Consider the following 25,064-nt stretch of genomic DNA (forward strand, 5'->3'; position numbering starts at 1 on the left):
CAGGAGGCAGAGAGAGAGAGTAAGACGTCTGATAAAGGAGAGGAATTTGCCTGCACTTTGGGAAGAGATCTCCTTCTGAACAGGTGTGGCTCTGTAGTTTTCTGACCAGCTCCCAGCAACCCCACTGAAACAGAACCCATAGGGAAAACTCTCAGGATGGACTACTATGGATCTAAAGGAGGACTGAGAATAAAGAGGAGAGGGAAAAAATCAGGAAACTTTTAAGAATAATTGATTTGCATATTCTTCCTCTTATTCCTTCAGATTGATGGAGAAGGAGAGATGGGTGTTTCATTTAGTAAGTACCTATTTAGAAGCTAGTATATACTGGGCTCTGTTCATTAAAGCACAAAATCCTTCTAGATCCTACAAGGTAGTGCTAGTATCATGATCTCTATTTTATGGCTGGGGAAATTGTTAACTAAATTGTCTAAGGTCACAGAGTCAGTGAAAGCCAGAGCCAAGACTAGAATCCAGGTAGACTGGCTCCAGAGTCTAAGCTCTAACCACTACAGTAAGTGGCCTGTCTATCTGACCCAGGTCTCTGCTAGACAACCTTTTTTTTTAATCAGATACCAGTATTGCTGAGTTCGTTTAATTCTCATAACAACATTCCCTGGTGTAGGTTATTACTTTAGTGACCAGTGTAAAGAGCCCTAGATTAAAGAGCAATCTAAGACATGATACAGGATAGAAGAATTCAAGGCATACTCAGGTAATGTTGTCGCTGAAAAATGTGATTATCTTTAGTCATTAAAACTTTTTTTTCTTGGCTGCACCGTGCGACTTGCAGGATCTTAATTCCAAGACCAGGGATCAAACTGGGCCCCAGCAGTGAAAGCACCAAGTCCTAACCACTGGACTGCCAGGGAATTCCCTGAATATTATTTCTTTTTGAATTGGCAATTAGCTTACTGACATTTAACTGTCTTCCATTTCCTGAGGATAAAATCTTTGGAGACAGTGGGGGGAAAAGCTAATCTGACCCATTCTTTCAAACAACAAGGGTTTGGGGGATTTCGTTGAATACCAGCACTTTGATATGAGCGGAGGGTGCCTGGTAAATACCCTCTGCTTCCTGCCCTTATGAAGTTTCCAGGCCACTGGGGCTAGGTGGGGGCAGGGATGGTAGCTACTTCCAGCATGGTCACCATCAGTTTCCTTCCTCTCCATATGCATGTGACATGCATCATTGAGAGGTACAACCTATTCTTGCCTTGAATCTGGACTTGCCTAGAATGCTCTGACCAAGAGAGTATGGCAGAATGATTCTACACTGATGCTGGGCCTGGCCTACAAGAGGACTGACATCTTCTGCCTTGGACTCTTAAGAGTCCTCAGCCACCATGGAAGACGTTTGTATTAGTCTGCTCTGGCTGCCATAACAAAAGACGAGGCTGTGTGGCTCAAACAACACAAATTAATTTTTTCGGTATATTTTCTGGAGACTGGAAGTCCAAGGTCAAGGTGTCAGCAGGGGTGGTTTCTCCTGAAGCCTCTCTCTTTGACGTGCAGACAGCCACCTTGTCTCTGTGTTCTCACAGGGCCTTTCCTGTACACGTTTTTAATGGTGTTTGTTGTTGTTGTAGTTGTTTGATTGGGCTAAGTGACTTTACTAGAGAAAGCCAGGATTACAAAGGACTTGAGCGTTGGTATTGGGGCCTTTCTTCGTGCCAAAGGTGAGCACAATATTTACAAAGCCCTAGTTGTACTGCATACACCTCTTGGCCCGGCCCATCTTCTTTTTCTCCTGTTTGGCCACCTTGGGAGTCTGACCTCTTACTTTCCCAGCACCGGCCAGGGAACCATGGACTTCACCTCTAAGCACGTGGCTGGCTACTTCCAGAGTGCTCAGAGCCTCCACCCCACACTGACCCACGGTAGCATCATCCTCTAGGATGAGGATGCTCCTGCCAGGAGCACGACTTGAGGGATGCCCTCCAGGGAAGCTACATGAGCCTTGATTTGGGCGACTGTCTCCTGACCCGTCACCTCGCGAGTCTGTAGCTCCTGGGCGAAGACACAGAACTGCATGTCGGCCACTGAACCGTGGGCACCACTGCCGCTACCGCGAAGATGGAGTCGTGAAGAAAGAGCTTTAATGGCGCTTTTTGATGAACAGAAGTTTTTAATTTTGATGAATTCCACTTCATCAACTTTTTTTGTTTTTTGGTTACTACTTTCTGCAACTCACATCCACATCCAGTCTTCATGCTCTAGGCCCCTAAACCGCACTCACCATGCCCCTTTCTGGTCTATACTAACTCGCCGGTTTTCTCCCCAGGTCTACACTGGCTCGCTCACTTCCCCGCTGAGCTCCCGCCAGTTCGGTTGGTTTGCCAGGCATCTTCTCGGGAACAGAGCCCGAGCTCTGTGTCCTTTCTGGGAATGAATAAGGGGAGTTCTCTCTTGTCCAGTCGGGGGTCGGTTCCGGGTTGTTAGGATCCTTGAGCCACAGTGCCCCGGGGCTTGCAGGGAAAGGCAGAAAGAAGGGAGAGGAGAGAAATGCCAAATTATATCCCGGACTGAGAGGAAAGCCTCGCGAGTTCAGTCAAAGTTGCTGGCTCTACTGAGAAAGAAGGTTCAGTTAATTTTTAAGGATTTACATTCCCATTTTTTCGGATAAACCCTAGACTGCAAAAGAATTTAACAGCCCATGGTGAGTGCACTTTCAGCACAATTGCAGATTTTACTCATTTGGGATAGCGGCGCTGGGCTGTCAGGATGGCCGAGTGGTCTAAGGCGCCAGACTCAAGCTGTAGTCTTCAAGCTTCCTTCCAGAGAGGTTTCTGGTCCCCGAATGGGGGCGTGGGTTCGAATCCCACTTCTGACAGACTGTTTTTCCTCCTGCTCTAAAAGCAACCACTACCACTTTCTCAGCCATTTTTTGTTTCCATCCAGTCTTCTCTCTACTTTCCCTTTTACAGTCCTAACGACGGACCCTCAATTAGGAAAAGAAAGACTCTTTCTTTTCCGTTTTGGTTGCTACTTATCACGGATCACGTTTTGCTCTGCACTCTGGTTTGTTCATTAAAGGCGCTTTTACTAAACTCTCGTTAACCCTGGGGAGTCCTGGGAGAAAAATGAGTCTGGTGGGAACAGAAAGACATGTACACAGACTCGGTGATTATAGGCTGCTCCTGAGCTCACGGGCCATTAGGATCGTAGTCTCATGTCCTTTCTCACTGCCCGAACCCATCAAAAATTAAAGTGCGGAAATTGAAAGCAGCGTGGTTCAGTCTGTTACAGAATTGGGATGTGAAAAGAAAAGGAAAGGTTCCACCGAGATTTGAACTCGGATCGCTGGATTCAGAGTCCAGAGTGCTAACCATTACACCATGGAACCCCGGTTGCATCAACGTTTCTACACTGTCCATCTGATATCTCTTTCCTTGTGCTTTCTAGTTTTTTTTTTTTTTTTTCTTCAATTGAGGTAAAGTTGATTTACAATACTATATTCGTTTCAGGTATACAACATAGTGATTCAAAATTGTTATAGATTGTACTTCATTTAAAATTATTTTATCCTTGTGCTGTTTAATTAAAAAAATTTTTTTGATGAGAGAGATGTATAGAAAACAATTTAAAATGAACCGTGCCAGTTTAACCGAAAGCTCTGCCTCTTCTTCCTAATTGATTTGGTTGGTTGCTTTCATTTACGGGGGCGTTTTTTGGAGGGATGGAAAATCTCTGCTCTTTCAGCCGAAGGGCGACGGAGAAGCCAAAAGCAAGGATGGGAGGTGGGTGGGAGGGGATTTTCACTGATTGTTTCCACTGAGCCTGCTTCCCAGATTTCTATCCCTTGATGTCAGGGTCAGGGCAGGATCCTGATCCAAGAAAATGGATACCTCTGGAGGTTTTGATTTTGCCTTCATTTCCGACCCACGCAAAGGCAAATTGGATTTTAATCTTGTCGTTCAAAAGGGAGAAAAACATTAACATCTTTTTTCTACAGCTTCGCTTATTCATTCTAGGATACTTGCCTCCAGAGCAACTTGGAGTTTCTTGGTGCTTCCTGCTTAGCTGTAATCATGGGCTTGCCATTTTAAAATCTGTCCTCCCTCTCCGAGATGCCTTAAGTGCAGGACCGGTTCTCATTCCTCTTTAACACCCTAAGGTCTGGTACATAGTAGAAGCTTAATCAATGGCTAGTTGTATGAATGCCTAGATGAAAGGTGGAATGAATGAATGGATGCATGAATGAACGAACGAGTGAATAAATAATCAGGTAGCCCAGCGCTGGACTTTTTTGAATGTTTCTTTTTCCTTCTCTCCATAGGCTAAATCTGACAAGTCTAAAGGGCATGATTGTTTCTTTTTTGGGGGTGAGGGGTTCCTTTCCAGGTCCTAGCTCCCAGGTGGACATTCCAGTGTTCATATGGCCACACAAATATGTCCTCGAATGTGGATGGCCAAGAGAGGACATCATAGTGCTGGGTATAGTCATTTATTTCTCTAAACTTTAACTTTATTAACATAGCATGATTATTTAACTGTTAAGAACAACATATAATAAAGAGATCATACATGTAGGTAGCATCACTGGAAGAAACACTCAGGTATAAATTACTACTTTAGTCAGTCTAAATATTAATTACTGGCCAGTCATTCTTCATGTGCCTCTGGTAGTCTCCCAAGGCTGAATTGCTTAGGAATCCCTGAATCATTTTCTGACTTTCATCCTTTTGTTGTAACTCCATCCAAGCAAGGTGCCTGTCAAGAAATAGCTACTCAATAAATATGGGTTGAAGTGCATATATCTTTTGGAAGGTGGAGAGGGAAGCAGTGAAATTCAAAGACTTTTGGCCAGGTCACCATAGAGTTCTCCTAAGTGTCTATTCCTTCCCTCCATGCACGTAAACTCTCCGTTCTATCTTCTTGAGTCTCCTAGCCTTAAAAGACGGTCTAAGTTATCTCAGATCCAGCTGAATAATGGACCAAATCTTTCTTCCCCAGTATAGGTGGCACGCTTTTTATTCCATGAGCCACAAGCTTATTTCTTAAAGAAAAATGTCCATTGGTTTTAAAATTACACCAGAACCTCAAAAGCCCACTATTCAATTATAAGCTTTAAACTGCTCTCTGAGGATAGGCAAGGCAGAAGGGGTATAAATGAATGTTTTTCAGTCTTAGCACATTTATATCCCAGGAAAGGGTAGGGAGTATAGAGCTGGAAGATAGTACAGATGGCCGTGGGTTGGTTTATTTATTTGTGAGTGTGGAGTTCAGAAGACTACACTTTTCTCTTGGAATCTCTCATGGTTGGTTCATAAATATTGCAAGGTGAATGCAAACAAAGACTGCTGAGGGGGATGACTGGGGGAAGAGATGACTGGGACCCACAATACAGAAGTAATGTGATCCCTGGCAATCTGCGCAAGAATGATTTGCAGTAACCTGGTAGCAGAGCTGAATCCAGAAAGAGCAAGTCAGTGTGGCGTAATCAGAGTCAAGAACCAAGTTTAGCTGGAGTGTCCTGTAGAAATGGGGCTTCAGAACACAAGACTCTACCTCAAACTGAAGACCTCAACGTCTTCCGGGATCCTCAGCTCTGTGTACCTTGCTCATTTCACAATTAGAAAGATATTCTTTCATGTATTTATATATTTATTCACTGATACTTACTACAAATATCTATTTAGTTTTCATGACGTGGGGAAGTGAGAGAAATATGGTTCTATATCTGACAAAGCTTATGACGCATGGGGAAAAGCAGATGATTGCACAAAAATTTCCCTGAGTTATGATAAATGCTAAAATAAGTGATGGATCAAGTGATAACAGAGCATGGTCAAAGCATACCAACAGGAATACCCAATTAAGGGCAGGTAGCAATGAGGAAAGCCTGCCAAAGAAGGGATGGCTAAGCTGAGGCCTGCTACAGGCTCCCCAGCACGTTCCATTTCTCTTTCGCGGTATTTATCAGACGGGGATTTTTTTGAACAATTCATTTGTGGACTCGTGGATTCACTTATTCGACTTATGAAATAAATATCTACTCATCCTAACAACTCAAACAAAAGTGCCTAAAGTAGAATTTATAATCTCCTCCTTCCCTATCCTCTGACACTGTTATCACTGGAAACGTTGAAGTGTGTTCTTCTATACATTGTACTGTTGTACTGTCCTTTATTTTGGTAACTATATATCTACAATGTCATTCATAGTTCAGTTGCATTCTTTACCGTAGAAATTGTATCATCTTGGGGCCATTATGCGTCTAATGCTTGTCTTCTCTACACTGCACCAGGGCAGGGACCCTCTCCTTTGTTTCCTTCCAGATCCTCAGTGCCTAATTGTAATTGTGGAGGGAGAGATCAAGGGAGGCTTCCAGGAGAGAGCAACTACCTTGCTGAGGTGTAGAGGATAAGAAGCTTTGAGGGCAGAGAGAATTGCTTGGAGCAGAGACTGAGGGCGCCCAATGGAAGACGCAGAGACGCGCACAGTGAGGGGGGAAGCGCCTCTAGACCGTGTGACCTGAGAGGCAGTTGAGTGGCAAGGCGAGGCGCCTTGCGTAGAGTCGCCACAGCTCAGATCAGCATAATTAGGATTCAAAATGTAAAATGAGAAGGCTTCGGGGATGCTGAGAACCGCGGCCGGGCGGGACCTGTCTCCAGTTGCAAGTGGATTCAGGGAAACTGACAGCTACTCACTGTTCCACCATTTATTGAATAAGGTAATAAGTAAGAACTGTATCTACGGGGCCTAAGTACCTAGTAGGTAACACATAGTAGGAGCTGATTTCTTTTCTTTTCTTTTTTTTTTTTACATAAACGAATGAATTAAATGAAGGTCTGTTATACGTTCGAAACTATTGGGTGATGAAACTACAATAACGGAGTAAGTACCACGCAGAGTAGATGCTCATTAACTTTTTGTTAATTGAAATAATCAGTTGAAGGCCTGTCATGTGATGAACACTGTTTTGGGGGACAGTACATATGGGTGTTATCTCTGGCCTCTGGGAAAAGCAGAAGTGGTAGGAGAGGAACCTACCTGAACTTGGAGCCTGTGAGAATTGTGTATATTGGACATGAAAGAATACCTACTCAGACAACGGTGAGGGGAAAAAGGTCATTGGCAGCGGTGGGATTCGAACCCACGCCCCCGAAGAGACTGGAGCCTTAATCCAGCGCCTTAGACCGCTCGGCCACGCTACCTCCTACAAAATTCGGTTTTACATGCATGTCATCTGACCCAAACTGCGCCCGTTTCAGGTCCTTTTTCTCTCCCCCCCACCTCACCCGTGCCCCCGCCACTCTGAGCTGTCTCCGCGGGCCCTTCCTCCAGCGTTCCCCTCTCCACTCCCAGCACAACCTGAGAACCCCCTGACCCCGGACACTTTGCTTTCTCATGGCTCCCAGGTTCACCGTGAACGGCGACGGCGCAGGTGGCGCGGGAGGAGGCTCCTGCCTCGTCTGTCATCAGCATAGGAAAAAGGAGTCACGCAGACTGACAGTTCCAGTGGATGCTGTGGGTTCCAGATCCACTTGGACTTCAGGGAGTAAGTCACCGGACTTCAGGAGTGAGCAAGTCTGGGCGTTTGGCTTGAGCCCGGGAGCCGCCAAGGAGAAATGAGGAAAGAATCTTGAGGCCCCCTCCATCTCAGGAGACCAAGCTCCTCCATGGAACCTCACGAGGGAGGCAAAGAGTACGGTCCTTGTTATTTAAGTCTTGTTTGCCTTTCAGAAGGTAGCCCATCTCCACAGGCCCCGGTCATACCGAGCAGAACTTCTGCAAAGTCCGCACTCAGTTGCCCTCACCGCCCCTAAAGTCTTCGCAGGAAAGTTTGCAGGGGAAACGGGGCTGGGCCAGTAGTCGGGCCCTTACCTTGTTCTGTGTGGCTTTGCCATCCAAACTTCGAATATATTAGAGGCGAATTAAACCATGGTTCCGCCTTCCTTTGAAACACTGTGATTCAGAGAATTCTAAAAATGATTCCTTTAATAAAGTTGGTAGATGTGTTGTATAAGTGGCAGTTGCAGTTGCCTCCTTAGCGCAGTAGGCAGCGCGTCAGTCTCATAATCTGAAGGTCCTGAGTTCGAACCTCAGAGGGGGCAACGTTAAGCTTTTCTTCCGTTTGCGTATAAAAAAAGGAAAATTCGGAGGAAATTGCTCTGATGAAACTAAACGGGAATTTTTTTGTTTAACAGAACCATGTACTGTTCAGATACAAAATAGTAATTTTCAGTAAGATTAAATACTCCAAAAGTCTTTTTATACCAATTGTAGATAGAGCTAGGAGACTTTTAGACTGACTTGTTACAAAAACATTAAGGTCAAGAAACTTACTGGTTGAGAGGGAGAAGGGGATGGAGGGTTACACTGGGGATGTGGAAGATGTAGTATGATGTGCAAAACATTTCTATTAATTATTGATTATATTTTGCCATTCTTCTGGAATTACCACCAGATCACAAACGCCATCCTACATGAAAAAGAAAACATTCCCCCCCCCCCCCTCAGTCTCTGCATTGGACTTCTTTTCCTGCTTGCAGTGTTCTTGACTGGGTCTCTAGGTCATCCAAACTGCAAAATACAGGAAAGAGTAACAAGAGAAACAGGAAACGAAGAAAGAAGAAGTGATATTTAGAGAGACAGGATAAGCACCTGGCTCAAATAAAAACAAGCAAGAATCAAAGCAGAAATAAGGACACAGAGAACAAACGTATAGATACCAAGGGGGGAAGGGAGGGTGGGATGAACTGGGAGCTTGGGATTGATATATATACACTACTATGTATAAAATAGGTAACTAATGAGAACCTACTGTATAGCACAGGGAACTCAGTGCTCTGTGGTGACCTAAACGGGAAGGAAATCCAAAAAAGAGAGAATATATGTATATGTATAGCTGATTCACCTTGCTGTACAGCAGAAACTAACATAACATTTTAAAGCAACTATACTCCAGTAAAAATTAATTTTAAAAAAAGCAAGATTGATATTTAATATCCAGCTCTTAACATCTCAGCTTGTTGAGTGGGAGGTATTGAACAGATATTTATTGAGCACCTACTATGTGCCAAGCACTGTTCAAAGCTGTGTCCCTTACTATTAATCCATTCCCGCTCAGCTTCAAATTCACCCTCTTCTGTGATGTTGGCTCTGGCCATCTGCAAATTACATATCTAAAACTTTGTCAGTTGGCTTTCTCTTAGGTTCTGTCAATAAGAGGAACTAGAAGGAGCCGGGGAGGCGGGAGAAGAGAAGAGGAACTGTTTTCTGAATTTTGCTATTCCAGTCAGGGTTGCTCCAACAATGGTAGTTGATTCCAACCACCATTCTCTTTGTGCTCTTCCTTAGAGGCCCAACCCCTACCCATTTTTCCCCTCCTCCCTAGAAGGTGGTAACTACTTTCCATAGTTATTATCTCTGGGTTACCACAGTGTTCTCAGTTGAAATACCTGGTGTTGTTTCTGAACTAGACCTTGACTGATACATAGGGGCTAGGGATACCACACTGTACACAACAGAAATTGCTCCTGATCTCATGGACTTTATGTTTGAGTGGGACATGGTAGACTGCAAATCTGAATTTTTAACAGCAAGCTCAGGAGATCAGATCTGAATGCAATCACCTGAACAGGTTTTTGGAATCCCTCTGCACATATCCAGTTATCTCATATTGACTATTGTGGGGAAGGTCACTTCCTCCCAAGATTCTCCTTTTTTTGTCTGATCACTCACGGCTTGCCTGCTGATCAGAACTGGCGGCAGTACCCTCAGGTATCCACAAGTCAGATCAAGAACAGAGCAAACACTCCATGCTTTCCAAAGAATTCTCAAAAGATCCAAAGTGCCCTTTCTTATTCTGCTTTATTGCTGCCTTTCCAAGTAAAGGGTTTATTAAGGCAATGCCCTACTGAGAGAAATGAATTAGTTTGACACCTCTTCCTCTCTAGGTGCCCAGGAAGAGTCTGGGCCCAAGTCTTCTGCTTCTTTCCAAATGTTCCCAGTCTCTGCACCATTCCCCAACACTGCCAAATAGTCAGTAGGTCAAGTCTACATGGCTACACAGTAACCTAATTTGTGTTTTCCTATCATCTCTTGCCTCACGCTGACACATTTCTTTACATGAAACCAACATAATCTTTTTGAAATCATCTCTGACCATGTTGCTCCTCTCTGCTTAAAATCCCCAGTGACTTTATATTGCTGCAAGGATGAAGTTTGTACTCTGCACTCCTAGCCATAACCTCTGAGCCTGTCTGTCTCTCATCTGTCCCTGCCTTTCTGTTTACCTTGCCCCCCACCTCCATCAGTATTGTCCCAACATATCTGCACTCAAGCACCTCAGGCCTTCTTTAAGTTCTCTGAAAGTATTCTGCTTTTTTGCTCTTCCTAAAATGCTGGAGCCATGTTTTTGTCTAATCTATTACTATTAAACTGTTGGTTCTCAGTTTAAACATCATGTCTTGGGAAAAGTCTTCTCTTACCCCCTGGAAGAGGTCACCTCCCTCTATAATCCACTGTCTTGGAGATATGGGGTGGGGGACACCTATAGCTTGCATACGTTTACCTTAATTTTCTACCTCTATGCTCCCTTTATCCCTACTTAAGTCTATTAACATTTTCCATTTTATCTTATTACAGTGAAGTTGTGTAGACCACCTCAAATCTATTTTGAATAGTGGCATGAATAAATACATAAGTTAGAAATGTACTACGTACCATTGTGGTAAACCCAACCTTTGAGGAAGAAATTTCTGTTGCAGGATTTAAGGGAGGAAAGTGGATGAGAGATTAAGTAATTTGTCTAAGGTGGCACAACCAACCAATTAAATATGATTTTCTAATTCATCTATTTTATAATAAAAATAATAATGATGATAACACCTAACTTTCATTGAACTGTTAGTATGACCCAGACACTATTCCAAAAGTTTACGTGTATTATCTCATTTAATTTGGAAACTCTGGTCATGAGATTATACTTGTTTGTTTCTCTACAAACCTCAGTAACCTGTACTTTTTCCTAAGAACATTTATCACAATGGCTGTTTAAATATTTATGGTGTAATTCATTGTTTAAAAGGCTGACTCTCCCTTCTAAAGGGTAAACTCCATGAAGGCTGAGGTGGTGGCTTTCCACTGCTGTAAACCAGGGGCAAAGCAGAGCTCCTTGCTCAGAGTAAGTTCTCAAAACCTAGTTGTTAAGAGCTTTTTCTGCTAGGCATTCTTAAGGTCTGGGGGGAGACTGGAACACAAATTGTGAAGATGAAGCACAAGACGGTCCAGGTGATTACATCTCTAGTAACATACAACTTTTAGAAGTAATTGTTTATATTACTCAAATATGAGCGTTATCTTTTTCTTATGACCTGGGGGCAGAAGTAGTTGTGAGCCATATTCAAAGAGGCAGGAATGGAATTAGGAATAAAGAAAAGGAACATGAACAGAATTGGAACTTTGTTCATGTACTTTTCTTCACATTAGGATGTACAGGAAACATGCTGCAACAAAAGGGGACTGGGTAGTTCACTTGGTAGAGCCTCAGACTTTTAATCTAAGGGTCTAGGGTTCAAGTCCCTGTTCGGGCATCGCTTTTGACTTTTACCATCCAGTTCTGACTCCACCCTTGCAAACCATCCATCTCTTTACACGGTATGTGTAAGTGACTCAGGCAAACGCCAACGCCGAGGTGAATAGATGGGACCTTTACTGTAAGATGAAGGGAGCTAGCATTTAAGGAGAGCCTTAGAGTACATGGCTTTGTACCAGAACCAAATAATTTCCTAAGAGTGAAGTAAGAGTTGGTAAATGAGTGGCTGAGGAGGTTTTTCTGGACATCAAAGTGCCATAAAGGTAACAAGAATATCTAACCAATGATAATGTAACTTTATTTAGAAATATCTATGATCAGAATTCCATCTCTTCCCAGAGGCAGCCAACCCACAGCTTGGCTTGGTTGGCTTTTTGGTGGTGAATGCGCCAGACCATCATTGCCTAATATCATAGTCATTAATATTTTATTACTTCCTTACTCTGATTATAGGTTCACAGAGCAATCTTCTAATGTTCTTTGCTTCCCACTATAGAGTTTATTTTACAAGGGAAAGAATATGCTGGTCAACCATCAGTGCGGCTATAATATGTTCATACTCTGGCTTGGAACGTCTCTGACATTTGGTTATTGCGAGTCAGTCCTGTAAGCCTGGAAAAATCTGGGTGAATTAAAAACTAGTTTCTGATTCTACAAAGAGGAGGAACAGATTCAGAATAGTGGCTCCAACAAGAATCAAGATTCTCTAAGGAACAGCCCGAACAGCCAGACCATCCAGCTATTTGGCGTCTCTACAGTCCTTAACTGCAGCTCTTAAACTGTAGCAGATGTAGGCTCCTGGAATCAGAGGCTGAGGGTCTAGAAGACACTGTTAAGATGTTCCCTAGTATATACCTTTTTCATTCTGCACCAGAATGAACTGTTGAGAGAACTATCCTGAAATACAGGTCCAGATATTTAGCAGGAGCAGCCTAAGTATTGCCCTCTCTTTTTCCAGCACGGACTGGGCCAGAGAAGTATGCCTGCAGGATGAACTTCAGTAGGTGTGACTCCTGTGGGGATTACTGCAAAAATCCAAATTTGAGATGTTGACCGCCGGGAGTAATATAGCGGTAGGGAATATGGCAAAAAAAAACCCAAAACAAAAACAAAGTAACGTTAAATATGCTAATTAATTCACTGACTTATTTGACAAGTGTTTATTGTTTGTCTGATACTGTGCTAGGCACTGGAAATACAGGAGTGGATAAAACAGACATACTTCTTAGGACACTAGCCACTGAATTTAAGCCCCACCCCCACCCCCATCCAGTATGATCTCATGTAAATTTAACTAATGACATCTGCAAAGACTCTATTTCCAAATAAGGTCGCGTTCTGAGGTTCTGGGTGGGCGGGCATACATTTTTGTGGAACAATATTCAGTGTAGTACAGATGGGAAACCAGTTAGGACCAGATTAGATAGGGAGGCCAGGGCAAGGAGATGGCATGTATATATGAAGAGGAAACAAGAAGACTTACTGAGAAAACTGAATGTCAGATTTTCATATATCTGTCCATTCAATTTTTTTCCCCAATAAATTAGATTGCGCCAATAGGATACTGTTCCAAGAAGAAATAGCAATCAGAGGAACTTGGACAAGAGGTTGTCCACTGGAAGGAGCTGAAGATAGCAAGTCATTATACATAAATAACATCTTTCCATATTTTTGCACCTACCAATCAGGAGGAAGAAAGCTTAGGCTTGAGCTCTTTGACCAGCACACAACTGGCCCAGTCACTAGGAAGTAGACTTTTGCCAGACGAAGGCGGTAACTGGTTGGTGGAGGGCGAGGGCAAAAATCAAACTGCCCCCTCTGAGGTTCGAACTCAGGACCTTCAGATTATGAGACTGACGCGCTGCCTACTGCGCTAAGGAGGCAGGCGGCCGAGTGCTCTCATCAAATATCTTTAGCACTGGAATTTACCTTGCTTAAACTTCTGTCTTGCTCTGTAGTTCCTTTACTTTAAAATCTGAAAATGAAATGCTCCCCTGCAACGGCTTAAAAGTGCAACAACTTCTACAACCTGAATCAGATGAGGAAAGTCGTTGTCGATGCCACTGCCTTTGCTCCCCTCGTTCTGAACTGATGACCCTCACCTCTCACAACAGAAGGAGAGTTTCCTTAACTTCTTGCCCAGATACCTGCACTTAACCTATACCGGCGTCCATCCCTGTGGTCTCTAGGGAAGAGGAAAACGGCCCACTTCCTCTCTCACTCTCCCTCTGTCTTTCCATACCCGATTCTTCTCATCAGTACTTTAAACACGTTAAAGTGTTTATTACCTTAAATAACAAAACACTTCCTTTGACTCGACGCCTCTGTCTCAGGCTGTCGCTCTATTTCGTTTATGCCCCTTCGCAGGCAAATTTCCCATAAAGCGGTCTGTCCTCATTTTAAGAAAACACCTCCCCAAGTCCCATCAGTTTCTCAACAGACTACAATCTTCCCTGACCACTGCTCCGTCCCGAAGAAGTCCAAAGGGGGTTCCTGGACATATGGGACTTGATGCTTTAAAGAATAAGGTGTCCTTGGTGCAAACTCTTGGGAATCTGCTGGTATGAGAGAGCTGTAGTTACAGAAACAGGAACAGGTGAAAAGCTTGGCTTACCCAGTCTCCTGGTTTGCCCCGGGAATGTCTTGGGAAAGCCGCAACTCCTGGGAAACCTCTTCCCGGGCTGAGAAGAGTCAGGGTTTCAGAGATGGGTTGCGGACGGCTGGGCAAAGTACCAAAAACACCCTATGACACCTTTACCTCCGCTGACGCCCCCGCCCCTGGAGGGCTGAGAGGAACACTGATTTTATTGCCAAATTGAGGCGGCACATATTATTCGACTTCTGTAGTTGCAATCTCTGTTTTTCCCCTGGCCGCTGATGAGGGCAACCGGAATTTTTGGTTCGCAATAATGGGCAGTCCAGTGTTGCATCTCTCTGAGTGCTGTAACCTAAATATGCGAAATAGGTCTGCCTGTAGATTAACTGTTGTGCTTTTTATCGAAATAATGTTAGCTTAATTTTTAACATTGTGGATATTTCGACCATATGTCCTGAGTCTAGATAATGAAAATGAGAACAAACGACTACCATGTGAATGCCAGCATGACCCAGACCTCACCGAAAAGGTCTAAATGGCAGATGGAAGAACACATATAACTGGATTAGGGAGGTAAATTACCAAAACAGAGTACTGCACAATATGTAGAAAAGGATTTGGATTTGGGCATAGTGGAGAAGGAGGTGTGACAGTACAAGGGGAGACTGATTCTCCCAAGTCTGGGTTAAGACGGGCGAGAACTTTCGAATCAGAGGTTTTTCTTCTTCTCTAAATGACACCAATGCTCAGTCAAAAATAGTGTTGGGTATAATACTTGAAAAGAACTCGCATTCTCTATTTCCTGATTCAAAGGTTGCATCCCGAGGGCAAACAAAAAGGGAAATTTCGATACCGTGTATTGGCCTCTTGTACTGTGAAGCCGATTCTGTCGGATGACCTTGTTCTCTACAATATAACAACTTCAAACGATGTGTCAAGTTAGGCAAGAAAAAATGTTTCCCCTAGCTCCTACGACTTTAATTTGAAACATGGTGTCGAAAAATCATCTTCTTGATTTGTGTGTAGATTTAATAAAACCACTAGATACATAAAACAGAAGATTGTTGATATTTTGTTCAGATACAAACTAGGCCATGCTCATCTATCTGCACATTTGGCAACAGTGCAAAAGTAAATTTTGGCAAATTCCGTTTAGCCTTACCAAAGAAAATAAAAAGATCTTATCTGCTAAATGTCCTGCACTCCTTGTACACAGACATTGCTTTAAAGGATTGTGGTTTGCTTACTCATGATATTGAGGCTTTCATGGTTTATTGAGGTTTATGGTCAGTTTTTATTTTCTTCAAAATGTGCAGAAGCACTTACTGAGATTTTTTTACTTCACAGAAATGGAATGAGATAGCCTCTTTAGGCATATGCCTACAAGGTGGCTATCACTGTGGCTGGCCATAGAAAATACTTTAAAATATTGGCCTGCTGTAAAATCTTTATTTTCAAAGTGTGGGGTGAAAAGAATGTCCTTATCTAATTTGGAAATACTTTGAGGATGGGAATGGAGAAAAGTACTATGGTAAAACAGAAATGTATATATGCTCTTTCTCCAATATTGTTTGATGTTATGTAGATTGGGACAAAAACTCATACACTAAAAAAATGATTTATTTGGGGGAAAATATGACTGCTTCAGAACAAAATAATAATAATAACAACAACAATAATAATAATTAATAATAATACCAGAAAGGAACAACCAAGTAGTCAAGTTAAACACGACTTTCTTAACTTATTTGCTGAAAGTATAACTTATTTGGAATCCAAGTTTTATTTCACAAGTTTAAATTACTGCTGTGCTTTTTATCAAGATGAGAACTGAGCAAGGAGCAGGTTTGGGGGATGGGTAAGAAATCAAGAGATCTTTTAACATGTTAAGTTTGCGATGCCTTTTAGACATTCAGTGGAGATGTCAGTCATGTAATTTGATCTGCTCAATGGAGAGATGGGGTTGAAAGTTTAAGTCTGGGACTTCTCAGGGTATAGATGGTATTGAAAGCCAGGTGATCAGGTGAGCTCAGGTAGGGAGAGGGTGTATGTAGGGAATACATGAGGACTCAGGTCAGGACCCTAGAGAACTCCAAAATTTAGAGACTGGGAGGAAATAAAGAAGGAACTACATTTAAGTGGGGCAAAAAAAACCAACCAAACAAACAAACAAAAAAACCAAGAGAGAGTGTTGTTCCAGAAATCAAGTGAATGTGTTTCCATAAAGAGGGAGTATCAGCTGGGCCAAGTGTTACTGAGAAGCTGAGCAAATTGAAGACTGAGAATTGACCATTGGAATTTGCAAGATGGAGGTTGCTGGGACTCGACAAGGGAGTTTCAGTGGAGTTAGAGGGGATAAAGGTTTGGTTTAGAGTGGGTTAAATGGAGGAGCACAGTTTGGGGTATGCTCTATCCATTCAGCTATTCAGATTCAGGTTTGGAGAAAGTGGTGGTGTGTTTGATTTGACCTAGGGTGGAGAGTGGGGCACAGGAGATGAAGGTTATACAAGCTCGTAATGCTGGTAATTAATCATGAAATCTAAGCTGTGGAAAGAAGGAAATAAAGACGTGAGGAGGAAGGGGATACATTTTCTCCCCATTCTCCTATCTCATCCTCAGTTTCTGAGATCTCTAAATTCTGAGTCAATTCTCTTCAAGTATGAGAAGATTCTCATTAAAATATCCTCATCAGCTCTGTAGCCCTCGTTTCTTTCAACTCCATCCAGTCTTGCTGACCTTGAGGGCTTCAAAATATTTTAGCATGCAATAGCATTTCTTCATCTACATGAACAACTGTGTTACGGCACCAGACTCAAGGCCTGTCATTCTCATTGTTTCCTCCCCGGTTTTCAAATCCCACTTCTCCGTAAGAAAAGTATCACCTTGGCGAAGACCTGCTTCTCCTCCAACAGCAGGTGAATAGCATCATCACATTTGCATCCTTTTTAATCCCTTCCTCTCTTTTACTCACATTCTACCAGCTTCCAAGTCCCGTGAATTCTACCTCCTTGGTACTTCCTGAATCACTCTCCTTTATTCCATACCAGATTACTACCACTGTTTTACTTTTTCTTTCTCCTCATCCTGCCTCCGTGTCTTTCCTCTGCTACAGCAGTGGCCTCCAATCTGGTTTCTGGGCTTCTAACCTTGCTTGTCTCCCATTGTTTGTCTACACAGGGCTGTCATACACAGGTGCCCTATAAAAGACACTTGTGGAGAAGGTATATAGGAGCTGAAGTCTGACCTGAGTTCTGAGAGTCAAGCCATGAGCCTTGGACAGAGGTGGCATTTTCCTTTTTTTGTACTTTATCAGCCCCGAGGGTTGCCTTTCTGTTATTCATCCACCAATATGAGTCGTTATTACATAATTTGCACAAAGGAACTCTGTGTGCTAGCTGAGGCCCCACTTCTGCAGTACAGTCAGGACAAGCTTGCAAAAGATACCAGTTACACTGGCCTTTCTGTTCAGAAGGGTACTTCTTTGTCTTTCCAAAGCCTTCGAGGTAAAGTTCAAAGTCATTGAAGATACAGCTCGCAATGTGTTCTCATTATCTACTAATATGTAACAGAGAATTCCAAAGCACAGTGACTTGTGGTACGCAGAATAATGGACATTCCAAAAGATTCTCTAATCCCAGGAAACTGTGAATGTTACCTTACATGGTAAAAGGGACTTCACAGATGTGATTAAGATTGAGGACCATGAGATGGGGAGATGATCCTAATCACAAGAGTCCTTACAAGTGGCAGAGGAAGCAGAAGAGTAGGTAAAGGGATGTGATTTGAGGACTTGACCCATCATTCATGGCTTTGAAGAACCAAGGAATGTAGCGGTCTTTAGAAGCCAGGAGTGGCCACTAGCTCAAGCCAGCAGAAAACAGAGACTTCAGTCATACAACCACAAAGAAACAAACTCTATAAACAGTGTGAAGCGGGAAATAAATTCTCCCTTAGAGCCTCCAGAAAGGCATGCAGGCTGCGAATACCTTGCTTCCAGCATGGTGAGACCATACCCATCACTTCTGACCTGAAAAATTGTAAGATAATAAATTTGTGTTTTTTAAAGCCACTAAGGTTGCTGTGATAGCAATAGAAAACCATTTTGTTATCTCTCTTGATTCTGTGGGTTCACTGGGCTCACCTGGGCAATTTTGCTCCATGTGGTGTCAGCAAGAACTCCAGACCTCTGAGGACTTGACTGGGCTGAGCTCTCCAGGATGGCTTGCTCATGTGACTGGTGGTGACAGTTAGTGTTTGTGACCTGCTAGGAGCTCTGTTGAGGCTGCTGTCCAGAGTGCCTGGCTGTGACCTTCCCATGTGGCTTGGACTTCTCACAGTACAGTGACTGGGTTCTGAGAGGGAGCTTTCCAGATTGAGCATTCCAAGAAACCCAGTCAGAAGCTGCCAGGGTTCTTATGACTCAAGCAGGCCTGGAATTGGCAAAGTGTCACTTCAGTGAAGTTCTACTTGGTCAACCAAGATTCACTGTGGGAATGTGCTACACAAAGGTGTGATTACTGAGAGACCTGCTACACTGGGGTCAGTTCTGGGAGACTAGCTACCACACAAGGTAACTCTTTTTTCATCTGCAGCTTCATCTTAATCTTATTCCTCTTGGCCCATGCACCGTTGATGCTCTGCTCAGGCCTAATGGAACTAGGAACTAGGGATTTTCACACCTTTTCAGCTTTGCACCTGTTGATGCTTTATGGAGAGAATCTTCCCATGCCCTATAAAACTGACACAATTCCAACGTGTGGGATTTCCCCCACACCACCAAGCAATTCTTTACACCAGCTGGGTGTCCTACAGTTCAACTCAGTTCTGACACTACCTAGCCAGAGGTAGCATCAGATTTTGCCACTTAAGGGCTCAGCTCCACAAGACTGCCCACAGACTCCAAACATGAGTCCAGGTCGTCAGCTGTGCATCTGATCGACTGACTAGAGATGGGAATTTTCACAGACTCCCCTCCTTGGGTTCAATTAATTTGCTAGAGCAGCTCACAGAACTCAGAGAAACATTTTATGTACTAGATTACTGGTTTATTGTAAGAGGCTATCACTCAGGAACAGCTAGATGGAAGAGATGCAAAGGGCAAGGTATGGGTAAAGGGAGGATGGAATTTCCATGCCTTCTCTGAGCTGGTCACTGTCCCCACATCTGCAAGTGTTCACCAGCCCAGAAACTCTTCAAACCCTGTCCTTTTTGGTTTTTATGGAGGCTTCATTGTATAGGCACAATTCATTAAACGTAGGCCATCAGTAATTTAACTTAATCTCCAGCTCCTCTCCCTCCCAGGAGGTAGGAGGTGGGACTGAAAATTTCAACCCTCCAATCACACGGTTAGTGCCCCTGGCAACCTGTGCCCACCCTTAGGAGATCTCTGGGGCTTTCCCAAAGTCTCCTCATTAACATAACAAAAGGCACCTTTAGGGCTCTCAACAGTTAGGAAAGTCTCGGTGTTTTAGGAACTGTGTGCCAGAAGTGTGAGGAAGGCCAAATAAGATTTATTATAAATCACAACGATCACATCTTCCTTACCCGCCTAATTATAGCTCATCTTTAAGACACACTTCCGCTATCATCTCCTCCAGTAAACCATCCCCATCTTAGGTTAGGTGCCCGTAATGATGATTTTCTCTACACAACATCCTGCCCTTACATCTATGGAAGAATACGAGTGTGTCTTAATTCTCACTGACTTACTTGTCTGTATTTTTAAAAAATCAGGCCATAAGCTCCTCAGAAGAGTGCATTTTGTACTCTCCGATTCCCCAGACGGACCTAGTATAGATGGCACAAAGAAGGGTCTCAGTAAATGTTGGCTGACAGAGTAGTAATTGAACAATTCTCTGCATATATTTATTACTTACCACAAAACGAAAATGTACCCAACATGACATTGTACAAATGTCCTGGTTTCAACCATGCACAAAATTATGTATGCATGAGGGCGGGAACTAAAAAGGAAGGGAAATGCCCATAATCAGTTGGAACTGTGGGTATCTTTTTATTTTTCTCTTTAATGTTCTAATATCATAACGCTGCCACTGTTAAAATAAATGAAAATGTGTAGACATCTGGTTCCAAAGCGTCAACAGCCTTGTCACTTGCAGCACGGACCGCTGATTGGCTTAACCTGGTAGTTTCTTAGAAATGCAGACTCTCAGACCTCACCCCAGACCTACAGCATTAGAACCTGCATTTTAGCGAGACCCCCCGCCCCCGTGATTTTGTATGCGTATGGAAGTTTGCGAAGAACACGACCCTCAATACAGTCCTTCACCCTTTCCTTTATTAAATTTACGGCCATTTGTTTAACAGACCTTTTTGCAAAGATTCCGAGGACAACACGATAAACCGAGCTTATTCACATCTCTGCCAGGGCTTTCTGCGCCTCCTGAGCTCGGTTCTATCAGCCCCTTCTAGCAATCTAGAGTGGGTAGTGGGCTGCGCACAGGGGAGTCGCCGCGCGGGTCGCGCCGCGCAGCACGGCAGGGCCGCCGGCCGCAGCCTCCAGGCCCGCGGCGCCGCATCTCCCCGCGCCGGGCACGGTGGCGCGCGCCTGTAATCCCAGCTTCCCGGGAGGCTGAGGTCGGCGGATCGTGGGTGCCCGGGGGTTCGGGACTACCGCGCTGTGTAGAGCGGGCGTCCGCACCGGGCCTGGCACCAACATGGGGCTCCCGGGGGAGCCCGGGGGTACCAGGTTGTCTAAGGAGGGGGGGACCCGGCCCAGGCCGGACACGGAGCAGGTCAAACTCCCCGTGTTGGGCGGCGGTGGGACCGCGCCTGCGAGCAGTGCCTGCAGTTCTGCCCGGACATCCGACGAGACCCGGTCTCTTTTGTTTAATCTTCCCTGGATTCTCTTTTTGAAGACTCGTTTTTCCCCAGCATTATTTTTGCACCCAGCAGACCACCTAACTTCACGGAGTACACGGGGCGGCGTACATACTACTGTTAAAAGATAAACTGAGGCATATTAAAATTTTTAAGATTTTACTTGAGCAAAAATCGATTCCAATCGAGCAGCATCCAATCTAGCAGGTAGGAAGGAGTTCCGAGGAGCCCTACAAAATGAAAGACTTTAGTAGGCAGAAGGGAGCAGGAACAAGGAAGTTATACTAGGCAAAAAAGCAGGTTGGCTATTGCTAGGTTACTTTCCTTTAGGGGGGTGGCAGGAGTCTATCAGACAGATAACCTAACTAGTAGTGCTGATCAGGTGATTCCTGATTGAATGGTTTTAGATTACATTTCTAGGGGGCAGAGGCCCTACTTAGATCTAGGTTTGGTGACAATGAGGCTTAGCATAAATGACTCCATTTTGGGCCTGTCTTTTTTTTTTTTTTTAACACTAGTGTATACTTTATCTTTAGGTTTTGCACACAAAGGGTGTGCAAAAGGGTGGTGTAGTCAGTCCACACTGGAAGGAGCTCTTCTTAGTGACTTATTATCCTGGGGATTTCTCCACCCTGCAATCAGCCTTTCCCAAAACAGTAAGGCTGTACTGCATTTTGTAAATACTGCTGCATTATATTGCATTGCATGACAATTGTATAATCCAAGACAGATTTGCCACAGGTCTGAACTTCCAAGATTTTTCAGGAACTTCTCACTCAAAAACCTGTACACAAATGTTCTTCCTGGATTGGACAAAAGACCTAAAGAGACATTTCACCAAAGCAGATATATGGATGGCAAATAAGCACATGGAGAGGTTTTCAACATCATTAGCCACTGAGGAAATGCAAATTACAACCACAATGAGATGTCACTGTATACCTATCAGAATGGCTAAACTGAAACTAGTAACAATGCCAAGTGTTGATGAGGCTATATACATTGCTAGTGGGAATGTAAAATGGTGCAGCCACTCTGGGAAACACTTTGACAGTTTCTTTAAAAACTAAACATGCAAGTACCATGCCACCCAGAAGTTGCACTCCTGGACATTCAACCCAGAGAAATGAAGACTGATGTTTATACAAAAACCTATCCTCAAATATTTATAGCAGATTTATTCATAATAGTAAAAAGCTGGAAACAACCCAAGTGTCCTTTAATGGGGAATGTTCAAACTGTGGTAAACTCATACCACAGAATAGCATTCAGTAATAAAAAGGAATGAACTATTGAAGCACTCAACAACCTGGATGAATTTCCAAAGAATTACAGTGAGTGCAAAAAGCCAATCCCAATAGGTTACATACTATATGTTTCCATTTATATAACATTGTTGAAATTACAAAATTATAGAAATGGACAACAGATTAGTGGTGGCCAGACGTTGGGGGGGGGCAGGAGGAAAGTGGCTGTGGCTATAAAAGGGCAACATGAGGATCCTAGTGGTGATGGAAATGTTCTGTATCTTGACTTTATCAATATCAATACCCTGCTCCTGATATTGCATTATAGTTTTGCAAGATGTCACCATTGGGGGCAATTCAGTAAAGGGTACATGAGATATTTCTGTATTATTTCTTAAAATTGCAGGTGAATCTACAATTATGCATAATTTAAAAATTGAATTAAAAAAAGACAGAGGTCAGGACACTGAGACGCAGCCATTTCTAAAGAGTCCTTAGAAGTGGGGGAGAGGGAAGATGGAAACAGAACAGCTGGAGAGTACAGAGAAGAAAACGTCCAAGGAAGACTGATTCAGGAAGGATGAGTTGTCAATAGTTTGTGTCCTGCACAGAATTAAGTTTAGGGCCAAAAAAAGAGACAAAGCATTAGAAACTTGGGAAGTTGATGGTAATGGTTTCCTAGGTTTGGAAGGCAGACCTCAGCTGGCAAGCAACTGATGAGGCAAGGAAGTGGAGGCAAATACTGTTCCTGTAACAAGTTTGGTGGTGGCTGGAAGGAAAGATTCTGGGGAAGAAGCATGAGGGCTGGACAGGAGGGCATGTGTTCTCTTTTTTGTTGTCTGAAGATGGACATGCAGGCATTCTGTAGTTTGAGGAGAGGCAGGTAAGAGGGAGAATCAAAGACACGAGGGCAGAATGGAATCGGGAGAAGGGTCAAAAGCTCAGATGGAATATCTATTAGCCTTGGAAATGAGGGAAAATTTTCCTCTGAGTAGGAAGGAAGAGGTTGGGATATGTGAAGAACTACCAAATTAGGAGGTAGGGAAAAAGGGAGCTACAGGAATATCATGACTCTCTTCTCCCCTTCAAGGCTCAGGCTCAGTTTACCACGCACCCTGCACGCCGCACCGCCACCACCCTTCCAGCCAGGAGCCACCCCTTCAATTCAACTCGGATGACTTCATTTTCCAGGAATCTTTCCTTCAGTTCTCCTGCCATGCCTCTCTCTTTCTCTTTAGAGTTGCCTAGGAGTCCACTTAATAAATATTTATTGAAGGAACATGATGTCGAGAATAAAATGCAATTGGTATTCCTCATATTAAACTTCTCTTTTCCATATCTATCTGGATGACCTGTCTCCTTTGCATTAGAAGCTGGCAGAGAATAAGATTGGGGGAAAGGGAGATCATGAAGTAGAAATGAACAGGAGAAAGAGGAGTACTTTGGGGTCTCTTGACTTTGGCTTACGGTTGTTGGAATAATTCCATGGGAATGAAGAAGGGACAGGTTTGAAGAAAGAGGAACATAGTATGAGTGGAACAGAGCCCGAACCAAGAAAGAAGACACACACTAAATATTACAAAGAAGGGAAAGTAGCTTTCCTTCTGCACGTTTGGATCTACCTCTTTTATTTTGTGAGATGTAGAAGCCCATCCCTAGGCTACTCTGACTGGAAGAATCGTTTTATTGCACAACCCTCTGTCTTCTTTTATGAATTTGAGAAAAAAGTTGCGTCGTGTTTTGGTATGTTCTTGCTTGCAATTTGTTTAATCAGCGTTTTAATGTGGTTTGCGAAAAGAGTCACGCCGAATCTCAGGGTCGAACCACGAACCTCTCATATCTCCAGCCTAACGCTCGCCCAGCTGAGCTACTTCGACTCCGCCCATTACGTCTTCAAATAATGTCTTATGACTTTATCCTCTGTCTTTTTATTCACTAAATATAAAGAATTTGATAAGCATCATCATAAACACTTTGAGGAAACCAAAGATAAATTTAAAAACGGTTTTCATCCTCGAATGGCTCACCAATTTATGAGGAGAAAGATAAGAAGACAGTTACAAATTAATGTCATAAGAACTGCCGTAACGACTTACTTAAATCTACAATTTATTCCTGAGTAAATCCACACGTCTGGAGCAGGGAAGGAGACTCTATGCAGCTACGTGGCCCCGATTACTCCTTCTTGGGCGTTGCCACATCTTCCCCTTGTCCAGATTTTATTGGTTGGTGCGGAACAGGAGGTTCATGTATAAAACGAATGGGATCTTGCATTGCCTTATTGAATATTCAGAAAAGGAGTGACGCATGCATACGTATGGAGCATTAGCTTTGTAGCATTATTTTGAGAGCACTTCACCAACTTCCCTGGTGGTCTAGTGGTTAGGATTCGGCGCTCTCACCGCCGCGGCCCGGGTTCGATTCCCGGTCAGGGAAAATGTTTTTTCCTGTCGGCTTTCGCGAAACCAAGGGGGAAACTTGTAAATAAGACTAAAAGTGGAAGTGTATACAAGTTTAATTTTCATGAGGCATTTTCTGCCTAGAAACTCTGCAACGTTTTTGATATTCAACCGCAAAATCACAAATGATGTAAATTTCAGTTATTTACAAAATTTTGTTAATGAGCACGCTACCTGACATTGACCAAAAAGCTCGCCACTATCCTGAATGCTTCAAAATTTTAATTATTCAGTTGGATGGTCCAGTGAGCAGGAAATTTTGGAGGCAACTGATTAGCTTTAGGAGTTGGTTGAGATTAGCATAACACTTTGTAAAGAGAGTTACGAATGAAGATGAGACGGAAGAAATCGGGAAGTTATTTCCTGGAAGTTTGCCT

The 25,064-nt window shown here is 43.4% G+C and overlaps 6 non-coding genes and 1 pseudogene across 6 annotated transcripts; 3 read left to right on the plus strand and 4 right to left on the minus strand.

Moving 5' to 3' along the window:
- Window positions 1-1,615: 1,615 nt before the first annotated feature.
- LOC113616259 (ubiquitin-like protein FUBI pseudogene) lies at window positions 1,616-2,034 on the minus strand (annotated as a pseudogene).
- Window positions 2,035-2,718: 684 nt separating this feature from the next.
- Window positions 2,719-2,833, plus strand: TRNAL-CAA (transfer RNA leucine (anticodon CAA)). The gene is made up of 2 exons: window positions 2,719-2,756; window positions 2,788-2,833. It is a non-coding gene; the product is annotated as a tRNA-Leu (tRNA).
- A 441-nt stretch (window positions 2,834-3,274) lies between these two features.
- TRNAQ-CUG (transfer RNA glutamine (anticodon CUG)) lies at window positions 3,275-3,346 on the minus strand. Its single transcript has one exon. It is a non-coding gene; the product is annotated as a tRNA-Gln (tRNA).
- A 3,732-nt stretch (window positions 3,347-7,078) lies between these two features.
- Window positions 7,079-7,160, minus strand: TRNAL-AAG (transfer RNA leucine (anticodon AAG)). The gene has a single exon. It is a non-coding gene; the product is annotated as a tRNA-Leu (tRNA).
- Window positions 7,161-7,987: 827 nt separating this feature from the next.
- Window positions 7,988-8,060, plus strand: TRNAM-CAU (transfer RNA methionine (anticodon CAU)). Its single transcript has one exon. It is a non-coding gene; the product is annotated as a tRNA-Met (tRNA).
- A 5,295-nt stretch (window positions 8,061-13,355) lies between these two features.
- TRNAM-CAU (transfer RNA methionine (anticodon CAU)) lies at window positions 13,356-13,428 on the minus strand. The gene has a single exon. It is a non-coding gene; the product is annotated as a tRNA-Met (tRNA).
- Window positions 13,429-24,592: 11,164 nt separating this feature from the next.
- TRNAE-CUC (transfer RNA glutamic acid (anticodon CUC)) lies at window positions 24,593-24,664 on the plus strand. The gene has a single exon. It is a non-coding gene; the product is annotated as a tRNA-Glu (tRNA).
- The last annotated feature ends 400 nt before the right edge of the window (window positions 24,665-25,064 follow it).

Source organism: Aethalodelphis obliquidens, unplaced genomic scaffold (assembly GCF_003676395.1).
Source record: "Aethalodelphis obliquidens isolate GAN/ISIS:26980383/991018 unplaced genomic scaffold, ASM367639v1 scaffold133, whole genome shotgun sequence".
In the NCBI taxonomy this organism is placed as follows: domain Eukaryota; kingdom Metazoa; phylum Chordata; class Mammalia; order Artiodactyla; family Delphinidae; genus Aethalodelphis; species Aethalodelphis obliquidens.